Source organism: Harpia harpyja, chromosome 10, assembly GCF_026419915.1.
Source record: "Harpia harpyja isolate bHarHar1 chromosome 10, bHarHar1 primary haplotype, whole genome shotgun sequence".
NCBI classification, from domain to species: Eukaryota; Metazoa; Chordata; class Aves; order Accipitriformes; family Accipitridae; genus Harpia; species Harpia harpyja.
In genome coordinates, this window is record NC_068949.1 from 8,914,887 (window position 1) to 8,932,699 (window position 17,813).

Below are 17,813 nucleotides of genomic sequence, written 5' to 3' on the forward strand. Positions count from 1 at the left end.
GGGCTGTTTCAGGAGTTTCTCTGACACCCCCCCCCAGGATGGAGACCCCCTGCCTTCCTGGGGACCTGTCCCAGGGCTGCTCCCTGCTCCAGGGGAAGGTGTGCTTCCCCGCATCCAGCCTGAACCACATGGGCTGCAATCTGGGGCCAAGGCCCCTTGCATCGCCTGTTGCTGCCAAGAAAGGTTTGGCTCTGACCTCTGTGTAACAGACTCTGCAAACAGCCAGGAACCTGAAGAGGGGTAAAATGTCCCAAGCATACTCTAGATTAATTCTTGTTTTTCTTTTGAGTTTGAGTGGTTTCTTCACACACATATAAAGAAAATAAGATGATTTTCATAGCCCTTCGCTTTCAGCACAAGACTTAAAAGGCATTCCTGAAGCAGGACATGTTAGCACCATTTCTCTACCCTTCCTCTCTCTAGGCCCATGCCATGGGCACCACTATTGTACTGTGCAGCACTTTTCAACCCTGTATAAAGAAGAGTAAATGAATTTACGTTAATGAATGGTAAATCCAACCTACAACTCCCTTTTCCTTTATCCAAGCAAAAAGCGTTACTGACACAAACTGATTTCGAGGGGCAAGCAGACAAAGGTTTTTAATTTGTTACCACAGACTTCAATGGGGAAGTTAAGGATTTTCTAGACAAAAGATTAAGACTCAGCTAACCCCAGCTGAATGCCTCTTTCTGTTCATTCTCATTTTGTGTTGCAACTGCTAACGGTGCTAAAAGAAAGACCCTGATGACTGACGCGCGGGTTCATTCCCGTTATTGAAATCTGTGCTCTGAAATGCAGACAGGATCAGCTGAGCTCTTGGCAAAGCTGCAAAGCAAATCAGCATCTTTCCTCTGCAAAGCTCTGTTTGCCATCAGTCTCAGCCTGGTTTTGGGTGGAGCAAAATGTTTCCAAAAGCATACATGGATTATATGGTTTGTTTGCAACCCACGCTGCCTGGAAAATATGAAAATGGCTAAATACGCAAGAGCTAAACCTAAACAAACTGTGAACGTGGAAAACAGATTTGCAGTCAGTCTGAGTGTGAGATTTATCGACAACTGGTATGGACTGCCCTTGCTACCTTAACCATGATGTACTTTTGACATGGCTGCAGACTTTGGTGAGGACAGAACAAGCATCTGTCTTCATTTTAGTGCTGAAGGGATCTAGGAGTTAATTCTTGATATTTGCTTCTCCTCTTGTGTGAGGATATTGGGAAGTACAATCCCCTCTCGGGCTTCCTAATGCCTCACCATCTCTCAAATCTAGATGAGAAGAAAGCTAAGCTTCACAAAATAGGGCAATGAAGAGCACACAGAGAATAAAACTGAGCCAGAAGTGAGTTGTTACCTCCCATGGGAAAAAAAAGTGACAAACTTAACTGGTCCAGATAAGAAAGAAATTTTGAATGGAACTTAAATTGCCTCCAAACTTCTTGGAGGCCCTAAAAATATCTGTAAAACAGCCTCTTACATCTTTTGGCAGATAAAAGTCAATGTGGCCTAGGTTTTTCTAATGATAATGTGGGTGAGAAACACTTTTTTAAAGAAAAGAAAATTTATGAACAGCAATAGAAAATGCAGAAGGAATTCAAAAGCAGGATCATAAGGATAATTTACTGCCTTAGGATTGGGAGAAATGTTACTGGACAACATTTTATTTACTGAATCTATTAAAAAGGTGGCTTGATCATGAAGAAAGTCTGTCTTGTAATTTTAGAAAGCTGCTGACCAGCTGTGACTGTACATCTGCTGAATAAATTGGCAAACTGCCCCCATTTCCAGTTCTTCATCCTGAATGATTTAACAAAATGTGTCTTTGAATGCAGCATGGTACAGCTGGATTAATTTCACACCAACTCCTGACACTGAATTTTTCTGAAGCTCTTTCAGAGCTTTTCCATCCGTCTTTTCATGCAGGGATGGATGGCACCATCCATCTGAACTCAGTATCTGCCATCAGAGGCAGGTAAACCACCTCATTCCTCTCACTGAGCTCGGTAAATTTATCTTGAGGTCAGCTAGGTCATTTACTTTTACTGCTGGAAGGCTGTTCCCAAAGCTGCCCTTTCCAGATTAGAAACCTCCTAACATCCAGCCCACATTCACTTGTGTCCAGTTTGCACACATCTGCGTGTCCTCTGGTAAGACATGCACCACCCCAGCAGTGCTTCTGTGCAACTGCTGCACTTGGGCGAATGTGACTGTGGATGGCCAGCACTGGTATGCAGCTTCCCAGATGCGCTTGCAGCAATACCCACGGTGGGTAGTGTTAATCTTTCCCTGTCTCTACAGATAATGTCTCTTCTGACCTGACTTAAATTCATATCTGCCATTACGTGGCTATGCCACATGCATAGCTCACAGTTGCCTGGAGATCAGCTGGTCTGTTCAAGCCTTTCTCTTCCTTTGTTATTTTGAGCTGATGAGTTTGCAGTAGAAATCCCTGCCATTTGCTACAAGAGCACAATTTTTCACTGTTAAATTTCAGCCCATCTCTGACTGGTTGTTCTCTGTACTTGGTCACTGTCCAGCTTTGTGCTGTCAGCAAACTTCATTATTATGGCCTTCTTTTGGCCATCCAAGCCCAAACCCAGTCTGACAGGACCATTAAAAAAAGGTTGCCATGGGATTAATTATCACACTTGCCAATTCTTTCATGATTCACTATTCTAATTAGTCCCCTGGCTTGAGCATGTTACAATCTTTGAGCTTTTTTTCTGCCTTCTATTTGGTGAAAATACAACCCAGAAATTTACCTTTTCCATATATAGAGCACACATCCACATTGGGTAGTTTCTCTCCTCCTCTTACTTATGTGGAAAAAGAAACTGTTATTACTTATTTTTACTCTTGGAAAACCCAGTTTGGCTGGATTTTGAGGGTTTCTGAATTAATCTCTGAGTTTTTCAAACTCCAAGCCATTCCACAGCCTGAGTGTATTTGCTGTGTGGGATCATGATACTCAATAACTGGAAGAGCTTGACATGCTCCAGAAATACAAGCCACTTAATTATGGGGTTGTCATGCTGATGGAGTTGCCCACACAGGGTGAAGCCACACTGCAAGACCAGAAACTCTGCTTGCAGAGAGGTCAAACCACTTACGATCCTCAAAGGTTTCTACATTTTCTGGGAGAACAAGCCATGTGACACACAGCCTCATTATGACATAGCCACGCTGATCAAGCCATTTAAACAGTATCATGCCAGAAGGGAGAGCACATTATAGCACTCAGCGTTTCTGAGAGCGCTGTGTTCCCCATATGTGACCAAACGGGACTGATATCCCAAGCACTGGGTGGCTAACTGAAGCAGCAGAGTGGCGAAAGGCCACAGGAACAGAGATACAAGCACAGTTATGGAGATGTAGTTGTACTTAGGGTTAATTGAGGTCAAGGATGGCCTTTCCCATCTGCAAGCAGGCAGTGGCTCTGCCCTAATTACAAGCCATTTAAACAAACTAGCCAGATGGAAAAGCAGGCCCAGGGAGGCTGGGAAAAGACTTTGACCCCAACCTCAAGGAGATCACATTGAGCAGCTTTGAAGTAGCCACCCTTCGCAATGGGAGGGAGGGACTGGAAAGGTGATCTCCAGACCAAGCAGCCCAGTCATAGACCTCCCGCTGACAACTGTTGACAAGTCACAGTGCTGCAAGTCCCAAACTGGAATGACATGCAAGTCAGATAGCAACCAAAAGTACTAGAAGATGGTGTCTCTCTCTCCATTAGGATAGAATGGATGAGATCTGAACTCAACCCTTTCTGTGGAAAGCAGTAATTATCAGCACATATGTCATTCCTTTTCCAGTTCTCCGATTGCTAACCAAAATGTGGCATCAGCTAAGGAAAACACCATCGCTTTCCAGATGAGCGACAAATGTGTTTCTGCTCCCTGCTCACATGCACAGAAGACAAAGGACCCCCCAAAAGAACAGAAAGTGCCTCTGAAGAGTCTACAATTCAAAGGGAAGCAGGGAGGATCTGGCAGGGCCCCCAGATTAAAGCGATTTTGCACCTAGGGTACAAAAACATGCATCCAAAGTGAGCACCACTCTGCTGACATGGCTTTGCACTGGAGAGCAGAGACGTGATGCCAACTGACAGAGGATCAACAGCCTGGGTTTCTGGATGCCACCATCTCACTGAGCAGCAGCAGAAACTCAGCTTTTCTTGCTGAGCACAAACAGAAGCAGCTGCATGTCAGCCAGTGAAGTTCACAGGGAAGAGGGTCACCCTCCTCATGGGAGAAATAAAACCAGCTCAGTTATCATTGATGTTACACAGTGCACAAGAAACTCCCAAAGCTAATGTACTGGTGCATCATCTCCAAGTGTGAAGGCATGGACCAAAATCAAGCTGAGTTGCTCCAAGCCTGCACCCTCCACCTCCTCTGAGTCTCCACCACACCACCTCACCTTTCTGACCCTCCTTATGCCAGATCAAACTCACCATCAGCTCACATCTACCCTGCCCCATGCCTCCTGCCCAGGCCAAGAGCCAGAACAGTGTCACATCTCATGTAGATCTTCATACCTGGGCTGCAATCTGCGCCTTGGCTAGGCTAAGCCTAGTGCCAGCCTAGAGCCCAGTGCCAGCCTGCAGCCCCTCCACTGCTGCCAAAAGCCAGTGGCAGCATCTCTGCAGGGTTCGTCCGGTTGAATAAGATAGAATTGGGTGGTCTGGAGCATGCACTGCCTTTGGATCTTGTTGGGTTTGCTTTCTGCCTTCAAAAGTTGAAATTCACTTACTTATGGAAAATAACTAAATACCAAATGAATAGAGGATAGCTTTCTGGTCTGAGCTACCTCTCCTGAAGCTATGCAAACCTTATTCTGAAAATGACGCCCAATGGTGAGGCCAGGGTGTCCAAATAGCACCACTCCCCCGTTTCTTACTTCCCTGTTACTTTGAGACTGTGAAGCTCAAAGGCTGACAACAACTTCTCATATTTCTTCTCCTAAAACCATGGCTGGCCATCAGATAATAGGGAATGGCTACCAGCCAGCAGGAAGAGAACCTTGCTTGGAGATCTGTTCCTTGAAAGTAAAGAAAATGAAAGGACAGGTTGCATGAGAAAGCAAGCAGAACACAAAATTAGAGGCCAACACTTTTTCCTTCCTGGACCATGTAATTAATATCATTGGTTTTCAAAGTGCTATATGGAGAGCTGAAACCTAGAACTGTTCCTTACCTCTACAGATGCAGGCAGTGAATTCTGTAGTATTTGAATTATCTGAATGCTCAGACTGGCAATGGGAGCCGTTTCTTTGCTCCTGGAAAGACCAGCTAATAACATAGACTCAGCTGGGGACATACTAAAATATGTTTTCTCTGCCCTTTGACTGCTAAAGAAATATATCGCCATTAATGGCAATTACAGGCCATCAAAGCACTGAGGAACAGGAAGGCATTATAAGAAAAAAAGGTGTTTTCAGAAGAGGTTAGCGCACTGACTTTCTCAGTTGCATTTTGAATATAGCTTGGTTTGGAAATTGATGCATGTCTAAGTAAAATCCATAGAAGAAGCAGAAATAAGGAAAATATTCAGGACAGTTGTTTGAAACTGGTTTGACTGCACTGTAAGAGAACAAAAAAAATGCTAGAGAATGTAAATGTGACTTATGAATTAACCATCCCCAGCATCACCATACTTGAAGATGGAAAGAAATGAAAAAGATAAAGGAAACAAAAGAGAGAACAATTTGATATGGTTGCATTTGAAGCAGGCAAGTTTGTAATTTTGGGGGGCTTCTGATTTAAATGTAAAAAAGATACAAGGACTAAAAAAGGACATCGCAATACTTGTGGAGGGTGAAAATGGCAACTTGGCTGCTATGTAAATGCTTTGTCCTGAGTTTTGGGGTATGAACTGGAGCTGTTCTCCAGAGAGAAGATAATGCTCTATGTGAGGACAAGCTTTGATGGAGGAAAAGTGGTATTTTCAGACCCAGAGGCTGCACTTGATGAAGTGGCATCAGGCAGGTTGGTACCTGCCCAATTTCTAACTCACTTGGCCTGTTTGTCTCTGACACATCATGGAGCTATCTGAGCAATGATGTTCACATACCTCAACTTAGGCTGTGTAGGCGCTAGGCATCTGAGTCATGTGGTCTTTCTTTATTGCTGAAGGTGACAAACACCCTGCACAGAAGTCCTGAAAAGAGCCCAGCTTCACGTGCAACCATTTGGATAATGCAACATTTTCAGCAGAAAGCAGCACTCCAAAATTCCCTATGTGACCAGAAGCCACAAAGGCCTCTATGGACTTACACCCCATCAAATATGAAACTTGTTATAAAAGCAGGTCTTTCTCTTAATGTTTTCAAAAACATACTAAGAAGAGGAAATAATTAGGGGTGACTCCTCACAGAATTTTACTGATAACATTTTTCCCCGTCTTTATAGATACATAGAAAAAATCTTGTGAAAGCCACCCAAAATACATAACTGAACAATCTAATGCGATATGATAGGATGTGACAATTTAATGTGATGTGATAGGAGCAAGTAAGGGATCACGGTGGGGGGCAACTGTCTTCACATGACAATTCAGGACATAGAATTCCCTTTCTGGAATGGAAACTGCTATCACAAATCAGTTTTATTTAATTACCTTTTAAATTCACATTTTGAAAATCTGAAGATTTATAATCTCTATTGAAAAATTCTATGAGTTCTCTTTTGCTGTCTCACATGCATAAGCTTATGTGCACACTGCTGTAATATGCATTTTCCTACTAAAACCAATTACAGATTTGTTACAGTGATTAATTATGTGGAAGATGGAATTCATATTTTTCTTGGTATTTTATAAAATACCCTCAATAGGTTTCAAAACAACCTAAGACAGTATTTTCTGAAAACTGCACTGTAGGTAGTTTCATGCTGATTTTCTAAGATGATATGCTAGAAATGATTTGTGGTTAGATATGCCTAATATAAACTAAAGATCATATGAAATGATGATGGAGCATTTGCATTTTTCCTCTCTGGACTTCTTGTCAAACTGAAATCCAAATTACTTCTCTGCACTGGTCTTGAAATGCTTACTTACAAATTTAGTCCAGCTATGTAAAATTGGAAAGCTCCCAGGAATCATTTTTGAGGAACCATTTACATCTAAAAAAGCTGTACTAGACAAATGATCAAAACAATTTTGTTTGTCTCACTGATTCTGAATTACCACTGTTTCATAGTAGACAGCATCCTTTTGTTTAAACAATAACTAGTTATTAGCCTCACCTTCTTGCACAAACTTGTATTTTCCATGTTAAACCTGAGCCCTTTCCAGCACAGCTCCACCACCTCTGAAATGCATATGCAATCATTAAGAGTTTGTTTATCTGCTTAATGTGCTAGCAATTAAAATGAGGCACAGTGGGTGTTCCATGTCTCCACTGGGGAGACGTCTTCTGAATCACCATGAGATTGTTCCCCCTTCTTTCAGATCCTTTAGTGTAGCTTAAAGACAGCAGTAGGGTCTTGATGATACATGCAATGATAGAAACTGGTATGAAGAATACTGGTGTAAAATCACCTTGTGCATGAAAACACTCCTTCAAATATTTTAAATACGAAATAAAAGTCTAGAAACTGGGCATATCCTGTGCAGAACTGGAAATATACTGTTAGATTTTTATGTGTTCGTTCAAAACGATCTTTTGTGTCCTGATAGAGAATCAGATTTTGCTCCTCTTTCCTGAAGTTACCATTTCAAATACTTCTGAACTCAGGAGACAGAAATTTAACTTAGGTTACAAGTACCAAACCTGTCTGCCTCTCAGCACTGTCCTTGTTTGCTACTTACTTAAAACTGCCTCGAGATCCCAGCGCAGGAAAAGCAGCATGCTGTGCAAGGCTCCAATGAATAGGCCACAAATGGCAACAGAAACAGTCAAGTAGTTTGTGCTGTGACCGAGACATGGCTGAAACAGAAGCCCCAACAGAACTGAGTGCGTTACCTCTCAAGTGAGATGAAGTTGTTGACCGCTGACATATTTGCTGCTAGGCATTAATAGGTCTGTGATAATAGATAAGCGTTTGTTAATCAAATCTTGCTCATGTTAGTAAAAAAAAAAACAAAAAAACCCCCAGATGTCGGCCTTAAAACAGGAAGGAGGGAGTCTTGCATTAACTACAGATAACTGGTAATGTAAACAATGTTTGTGCAAGCCTTGTGTTTATACAAAAGGTAATAAAACATGTATGTGTCAAGTGAGGGGCCCAGGGTGGTCACAGGAGGAAGACTTGGGGCCTATAAAAGGTAATAAAACACGCATGTGTCAAGTGAGGGGCACAGGGCAGTCGCAGGAGGAAGCCTTGGGGGCCTTCATCCCAGCAATCACCAGGAGGCAGAAAAAGACCCCCCTAGCAACAGATCGGCACAGATGCAGGGTACACCAAGGAAGCCAGGAGGCAGAAAAAGACCCCCCTAGCAACAGATCGGCGCAGACACGGAGTACACTAAGGAAGATACGTATACCGAAAATGACACAGATACCGGAAATAGAGGACTATAAGAACTGTGGCTACGGGAAGGGGGGTTGCGAGCCGTAGGTAGAGCAGTGGCTCCCCGGCCGCCCAGCGCTCTTTTGCCTATTTACCGCTTGCTTAATAAATTACTTCTAATTATTCACCACAGTCGACTCCTGGACCTTTGTCCAAACTTATGACAATTTTGGTGCCGTGACTCGGATCCAGGCAACTGCGACTCGGGACTCACACGCTGGGGAGGCGCCCCATCTCCGGATGGCCCCAGAGTGAGAATCTCCCGTGTCGAGACCTGGATGCCTGAACCCCTCCAAATTCGGTAAATAGGCAAAAGAAACTGCAGAACCCCATAATTTTTGTGCACGAAGACCAAGTGAAGACTCTGGAGTGAGTAAGTATTTTCGTATTTTGCGGTAATCCACTTGGTTGGGGTTGGGTATCCCGGAGTGTAACGGCTGAGAGGTCTCGGGGAGGCCAAGTGAGTGCGGACCCTCCAGTAGTGCAGTTCTCGTAGCCCGCGAGGGAGCGAGTCACGACCAAGGGGAGCGGTGTGTGTGTGTGTGTGAGTAAACACTCCGGAAGATGGGACAGAGGAAGAGCAAACCCTCTAATCCCATGGGTGGCAGCCAGAAGAAACTGCCGGATATTCCCCCGGATAGTCCGCTGGGGTTAATGCTTGAATATTGGAATGATTCCCCACGAAGGCGAAATAAAAGTAAGGAGAAAATGGTATACTATTGTATAGAAGTTTGGGGAGGGAAACCCCTTAAGGATCCCCATATAATATGGCCAGTCTTTGGGTCTTCTGAGGATTGGGTATGTCAACAACTGAACTTATGGGTAAATGATAAAGGACCCCCTAACCCTGAGGAAAGAAGATATGCCGCTTTATGGGTACCGCAAGGGGATGAGACGGTATCTATACTTGTCTTAAAGGAAAAGAAGCGAGGGAAGTCATGCCCTGAAAATGATGCTTACGGGTGGCCCCCTCCTTATGCTCCTCAGCCGCCTGATTCACCCCCCAACCCTCTCGCTGCCGAGGGTCAGGACGACCCAGGGGATTCCGATTCGGACATGGGGAGCCGAAATTCTTCCCATGCCCCTCGGACTCCTCAGGCCCCTTCCACAAGGATCACAAGGAGTAAAGCTAGGGAAGAAAAGTTATTTCCCCTCCGAGAAGTCCTTGTCCCTGGGGGTGGGGGTCAGGCTGGAGTACCGGGAGCCGGCTACGTTTCAGTCCCACTAAACACCGGAGATGTCCGGGAATTTAAGAAAGAGATGGGAAATCTGTTAGAAGATCCCCTCAGAGTAGCCGAAAGATTAGACCAATTTTTGGGGCCCAACATTTATACCTGGGATGAAATACAGGCAATTTTAGGAATATTATTCACATTAGAAGAGCGGGACATGATTCGGAGAGCTGGGACAAGAATATGGGACCAGCAACATCAGGCGGGCCCGGCAGCAGACCAAAAGTGGCCTAATCAAAGACCCAATTGGGATAATCAGAATCCTGAGCACCGAGCTAATATGGCTGATCTCCGTGCAATTATTATTCAAGGAATTAAAGAATCGGTCCCTAAAGGTCAGAATATCAATAAAGCCTTTAGTGAACAACAAAAGAAGGATGAGACTCCTACTGATTGGCTAGAGCGATTAAGAAGGAGTCTCCAGTTATATTCAGGAGTGGACCCTGCAACTCCTGTGGGTCAAGCATTATTAAAGACCCAGTTTGTGGCAAAATCTTGGATGGACATTAGAAAGAAATTAGAAAAGATGGAAGATTGGCAAGAGAGGGGATTAGATGAGCTGCTCCGAGAAGCTCAGAAGGTTTATGTAAGAAGGGAGGAAGAAACACAAAAGAGACAAACAAGGATTTTGGTAGCAGCAGTGAGGGAAGGGCAAAAGGGAGCTTTTGCAGCCATGAGAAGCCAGGGGGGAGGTCCAAGAGATAGATCTAAAAGGACCCCTGTGCAACTATCTGAAAGAAAGACCGTGAAAGACACAAGGGACGTGGAATGTTTCTATTGTAAAAAGAGAGGACACATGAAGCGAGATTGTAGAAGGAGGATAGAGGATGAAAAGATTTTTAATGAGGATTAGCGGGGTCAGGGGCTCTATGTGCTGAGGACCCCAAAAGGAACAGAGCCCTTGATAACTTTAAAAGTGGGTCCTCAGCAACAAGAAGTGGAGTTCCTAGTGGATTCCGGAGCTGAAAGATCTACGGTACAAACTTTACCTAGAGGATGTAAAATATCTCCCGAAAGAGTTAATGTGATAGGAGCAAAAGGTGAACCCTTCAAGGTTCCTGTCATACAAGATGTAATGATTGAATCAAAATGCAAATATGGGGTTGGATCATTTTTGTTAGTTCCCGAAGCAGAATATAATCTATTGGGGAGGGATATGATTGTGGAATTGGGAATTAACCTAGAAGTAAAAGATAAAGAAATAAAAATAAGATTGTGCCCCCTTACTGTGACCGATGAAGAAAAGATTAACCCCGAAGTCTGGTACACTCCAGAGACGGTGGGAAAATTAGATATTGAACCCTTCGAGGTTACTATTCAGAACCCTGAAGTACCTGTGAGAATAAAACAGTACCCATTGTCACAAGAAGGGAAAAGGGGACTTAAATCTGAAATAGAGAGATTAATCAGTAAAGGATTACTAGAACCTTGTATGTCTCCCTTTAATACCCCAATTCTCCCTGTAAAGAAGCCTGATGGGAGCTACAGATTGGTCCATGACTTACGGGAAATAAATAAAAGAACAGTCACCAGATTTCCCGTGGTAGCAAACCCCCACACCCTGCTTAGTCAACTGAATCCTGAAAATCAATGGTACAGTGTAATAGACCTTAAGGATGCCTTTTGGGCCTGTCCTCTTAAGGAGGAATGCAGAGATTACTTCGCCTTTGAATGGGAAGACCCTGATACTTTTAGAAAACAACAATTACGCTGGACCATATTACCCCAAGGTTTTACCGAATCTCCCAATTTGTTTGGTCAGGCCCTAGAGCAAATTTTAAAGAATTATGACTTGGGCAAAGGGGTAACCTTGGTACAATATGTAGATGACCTGTTGTTAGCTGGAAACGATGAGGAGATAGTCAGGAAGGAAAGCATTAAGTTACTAAACTTTCTTAGTCTACAGGGATTAAAAGTATCCAAGTCAAAACTGCAGTTTGTGGAAGAAGAGGTCAAGTACTTAGGGCATTGGCTTAGTAAGGGTAGCAAGAAACTAGACCCCGATCGAATAAATGGTATTTTATCCTTAAGAGCCCCCAAAAGCAAAAGACAAATCAGACAACTTCTGGGCCTATTGGGCTATTGCAGGCAATGGATCGAAAATTTTAGTAAGAAGGTTAAATTTTTATACCAGAAATTAACCAAAGAAGGCCTCTTAAAATGGACTCAAGAGGATGAAAATAAGTTAGAGGCTCTTAAAACTGATTTGATAAATGCCCCAGTATTAAGTTTACCTGATGTAAAAAGACCTTTCTACTTGTTTGTCAGTACAGAAGAAGGAACTGCCTTTGGGGTGCTAACTCAGGAATGGGCGGGGAAAAAAGAAACCAGTGGGATATATCTCCAAACTATTAGATCCTGTGAGCAGGGGATGGCCAACGTGTCTCCAAGCAGTAGTGGCGGTGGCTCTCTTAGTGGAAGAAGCTAACAAAGTTACCTTTGGAGGGGAATTAAAAGTATCATCCCCCCATAATATTCGAGGGGTACTGCAGCAGAAGGCGGACAAATGGATAATGGATGCTAAGCTTTTAAAATATGAAGGCATATTGATCTGTTCGCCCAAACTAGAAATTGAAACAACTAGCCTTCAAAACCCTGCTCAATTCCTATATGGGGAACCCAGCGAAGAATTAAGCCACGACTGCCTCCGTAGTATAGAAGAGCAGACTAAAATCAAGCCTGACCTGGAAGAAGAAGAACTAGGGGAGGGAGAAAAACTGTTTGTGGATGGATCCTCTCGGGTAATGGAAGGAAAACGAAAATCAGGGTATGCAATAATTAATGGAAAAACCTTGGGGGTTCTGGAGTCAGGATCCTTAAGTCCCAGCTGGTCAGCCCAGACTTGCGAGTTATATGCAGTCTTGCGAGCCCTTAAGTACCTGAAAGGAAAAATAGGGACAATATACACAGACTCGAAGTATGCCTTTGGAGTAATACATACGTTTGGAAAAATATGGGAAGAAAGGGGGCTTATAAACTCTCAAGGAAAGGGACTAATCCATGAATCTCTGATTATACAGACCCTCCAAGCCTTGAGGGGACCTGAGAATATAGCTGTAGTACATGTGAAGGGTCATCAACGAGGATTAACATCCAAGATAAGGGGGAATAATTTAGCAGATGAAGAGGCAAAGCGGGCAGCTTTGTTGCCAGTTAAAGTTAGTAAACAGAGTGACCCCCACCCTAAGAACCAGCAAGAATTAAGGTTTACAGATCAGGAAAAGATAAAGTTGACCCAAATGGGGATTAATGAGAAGGAAGACAAATGGGAACTGCCTGATGGGAGGGAGGTGCTACCTAAGCTCCTGGCATGGAAGGTGATGAAGGGATTTCACCAAATGACTCATTGGGGAGTACAAGCTTTAGTGGATCAGTTTGCCACCAAATACATATGTATTGGAGTCTATAATATAGCTAAAAGAATCGTAGGTGACTGTTTAACATGTCAACGAGTAAATAAACAACAAATCCATGAAAGAATTGCAGGGGGTCGAAAGATGACCCAGAGACCCTTTGCAAAGATTCAAGTAGATTTCACAGAATTACCCAAAGTTGGTAGATATAAGTATTTGTTGGTAATAATTGATCACTTAACACACTACGTGGAGGCCTTCCTGACTGCTCGAGCCACAGCACACAATGTAGTAAAAATATTGTTAGAACATATTATCCCTCGGTACAGGAATGTAGAAGTAATAGACTCAGACAGAGGGCCACATTTTGTCTCGCGAGTAGTCAGAGAAGCGTTAGCACCAATGGGAACTAAATGGGAATACCACACTCCATGGCACCCTCAAAGCTCTGGAAGGGTTGAGAGAATGAATGGGGAAATAAAAAAACAATTAACCAAACTCATGCTAGAAACGAAAACATCTTGGGTTAAATGCCTACCGTTAGCATTACTAAACATACGGACCCAACCTAGAACAGGTATCGGAATCTCTCCTTTCGAAATGCTATATGGGATGCCCTATGACTTGGAATTCCCTATAGATCATCCTAGAATTGAAGACGGTTATTTACAGGAGTATATTGTACAATTAATGGGAAGGAGAGAAGAACTTAGGAAAAAGGGAATGGTGGTTCAAAGACCCCCTTTGGACATTTCAATACACTCCATAAAACCCGGAGACAAAGTACTTATAAAAACCTGGAAAGAATCATCCTTGACTCCTCGCTGGGAGGGTCCGTTTCTTGTTTTACTTACTACAGAGACTGCCGTCCGAACAGCTGAACGAGGATGGACCCACGCTAGCCGAGTGAAGGGACCCATCACAGACCCCTCTTGGAAGGTGACAAGTCAACCTGGCGATTTAAAAATCACCCTGAGAAAAGGACACAAATGAACCAGAACGTAACTGCTGTATGGGTAAACAATATAAGTGAGACCGTGAGTCGGTCTGGACTACACATGCACTGATGATATAGTTATTACTTGTGTGAACCCTGACTGTAACCGTTACCCTTTTGTATACTATGCTTACAAAGTGTGTCGGGAACAGTGGTGGACCCATTGCCATAAAGGGGAGCCCCCGAGAGAGGTGTATGGAGAGTGCTGGGAAAAGGAGAGGAATTTAACTGAATTGGCCTTACAAGTAAAAGTCTCGACAGGACAACTAAAAGAGTGGTCCAGAGAGTGGTGGGAAATCTTTAGCTTAGGTATAAATCCTGAAAAATATTGTTACTATCCCAATGAACCCATTCCTTATATAGTTGAAATTACTCAAGTGTGTTGCCGTGAAGCCTTAAAGGGAATACGTGCGACTCACCAGGAGTTAAAAAAAAAAAAAAAAAAAAAAATCGGTACAAGAACCCCTGAAGAATACCCCTGCTGCAGAGAAGATGGCACACCCCGTTGCTCGAAGCAACCGAGTAGACGGGCGAGGCAGAGGAGTAAAAAGGTGGGGAAGAGAAACCGAGAGCCCAAAGAATGGGATGGTACAAGAGCATTGGATGAATTGCCTCGATGTTAGCCCAGACTCTCAGGCTAAAAGCTTAACATCCCCTGGTGATTACAGCCGTTATTCCGACCCAAATGGCAACAACACGGCATACACTTCACCACAGATATCAAATCCATTGAATACAATTGGCCAAAAGCATACTCCACAATCCCGACGCATTTTGGTATTTTTATTGCTGCTATTGTATCTGGGAAATTCTCAAGGGGAACACAAATACGCACATCAACCCTATAAATGGACTCTAAGCAGGTGGGAGGACCAACAAAATATCCAAATCATAACTACGCCAGGAGCCCCAAGTTTTACTCCCACTCTCTGTCAATTAGTCCCCAGAAAACCATGCCACCCCAGTCTGGGATTTTATTTTTGTCCCAATTCAAACCCTGGGAAAGGATACTGTAACTATCCGAATGAATATTACTGTGCTTATTGGGGATGTGAAACTGTCGCCTCAGATTGGCAACCAGGGGGAGGCAAGGATCCTCATATAACAGTAGGTTGGGGGCCCCCTGGATGCACGCCACCTCAACGCGACTCTGCTGGTGCGACAATCGGCTATTGGCTTGGGAGTTGTGAATACATATATATAAATGTATCCAACCCTTCAGATCCTGGGTGGATAGTAGGTAGAACCTGGGGAATGCGATATTGGGAAACAGGAACTGATAAAGGGGGTCTGATCTTAATCAGGAAAGAAGTTTTACCAAATGATCCCATAAGAGTCGACCCCAACTCAGTACTTGCAGGAGAAAAGGAGACAAAAGAATTAAAGGAATTAAAGGATAATGCTGCCACAGGGGTAATTAATGTCGCCTCTATTCCGGAGAATGAACCGCAAGAGAAAATTGAAGATAATTCATTGTGGAAGCTTGTTCAAGCAAGCTACCAAGTGCTCAATGCCACTAATCCAAATCTAACTGAACATTGCTGGCTCTGCTATGGCATCAAACCCCCATTTTATGAAACCATGGGAGTGACCTTTAAATTTAAAAGAATCAATGGTTCAAACCCTGCCCAATGCCTATGGGGAAAAGAAATGGGACAAAAGCAGGGAATAACTTTATCCCAAGTCTCCGGAAAGGGTAGATGCCTGGGAAAAATCCCATTAGAAAAAGATCACTTATGTGGAGTCAAAACCTCACTAAAAGGGAAACCTCCAGCAGACTGGCTGATACCCGCAAGAAATACTAAATGGATTTGTTCTAAAACTGGAATTACCCCTTGTTTATCTCTAAAAGTGTTTAATGAAAGAGATGAGTACTGCATACAAGTGATAATCGTCCCCAAGATAATTTACCATCCAGAGAGCTTTGTATACGATTACCACACTGTACGGGAACATCACTTACAAAAAAGAGAGCCTTTTACGGCGTTAACTATAGGCCTGTTAATGGCTGCAGGGGCAGCTGGAACAGGAACTGGTATTGCCTCACTGATCCAACAAGATCAGAAATTCCGAGCCTTGAGGGTAGCTGTAGACAAAGACTTAGTAAAGACTGAAAAATCTATTAGTGCTCTAGAGTCCTCATTAAGGTCATTATCTGAAGTGGTCCTACAAAATAGACGAGAACTAGACCTAATGTTTTTACAACAAGGGGGGTTGTGTGCTGCTCTTCGAGAAGAATGTTGTGTGTATGCAGATCACACAGGGGTGGTTCACGACACCATGACTAAACTCCGGGAGGGATTAGAAAAAAGGAAAAAAGAAAGAGAAATGCAACAAAGTTGGTATGAATCGTGGTTTAATCACTCCCCTTGGCTCACCACCTTATTATCAACGATAGCTGGGCCACTCATTTTGTTAGTTTTAGGACTTACTTTTGGACCATGCATTTTTAATAGATTAATCACCATAGTTAAGGGGAGGTTGGAAGCAGCACAGTTGATGCTAATTAGAAGTCAATATGAACAACTTAGAGAGGGCGAATTGCAAATTGAAGAAGCCCCTATTTTAGAAAGAGCAAAAGAAACAGTGAGACGATTTGATGAACAAAATGGGAAAAAGAAAGAGGGGGGATTGTGATAATAGATAAGCGTTTGTTAATCAAATCTTGCTCATGTTAGTAAAAAAAAAACAAACAAAAAAAACCCCAGATGTCGGCCTTAAAACAGGAAGGAGGGAGTCTTGCATTAACTACAGATAACTGGTAATGTAAACAATGTTTGTGCAAGCCTTGTGTTTATACAAAAGGTAATAAAACACGCATGTGTCAAGTGAGGGGCACAGGGCAGTCGCAGGAGGAAGCCTTGGGGGCCTTCATCCCAGCAATCACCAGGAGGCAGAAAAAGACCCCCCTAGCAACAGATCGGCGCAGACACGGAGTACACTAAGGAAGATACGTATACCGAAAATGACACAGATACCGGAAATAGAGGACTATAAGAACTGTGGCTACGGGAAGGGGGGTTGCGAGCCGTAGGTAGAGCAGTGGCTCCCCGGCCGCCCAGCGCTCTTTTGCCTATTTACTGCTTGCTTAATAAATTACTTCTAATTATTCACCACAGTTGACTCCTGGACCTTTGTCCAAACTTATGACAGGTCACAAATCCAACCCCTGATTAGTTGCATCTCTATGAAACATACAGAACAAAATCCTCACTGTCAACAATTTTTGTTATATACCCTAAAAGTCTCTATTATGCTTGGTAAGATGTAACCTTTCACACTACAGAGGGTTGAGCCAAAGCCTTCAACAAGATAATTTAATTTGCATACTGTACTATTTCCTTTCCCAAAGCTACCAGGAAACATGGTAAGTAGCCCTGCACAGTATCACTGGGAGATAGCTAAAAGTCACACCACTCTGGTTTAACACAGAGAGCCCATAACTTCGCCCAGAAGCTGTAAAACACTTACTTAATGCTATACTTTTCTTTCCCCTTTCTCTCCTGCTTTAAAGGTTTTGCCTACCCTAACTGTTTGAGCCTTAGCATATCATTGCCTTAACACTTTGTTTTGGTTATTGTTGAGGTGGGAGAGAGGTGAGATACATACTTTCCAACAGAATTTCACTAGTTGACTAAATATAACATGAAAAAGTATTTATTCAGTGAAAATTCTCAACTGTATAGGCAATAGTCTGACTGTGTAGGCAGGGAGTAAAGTAC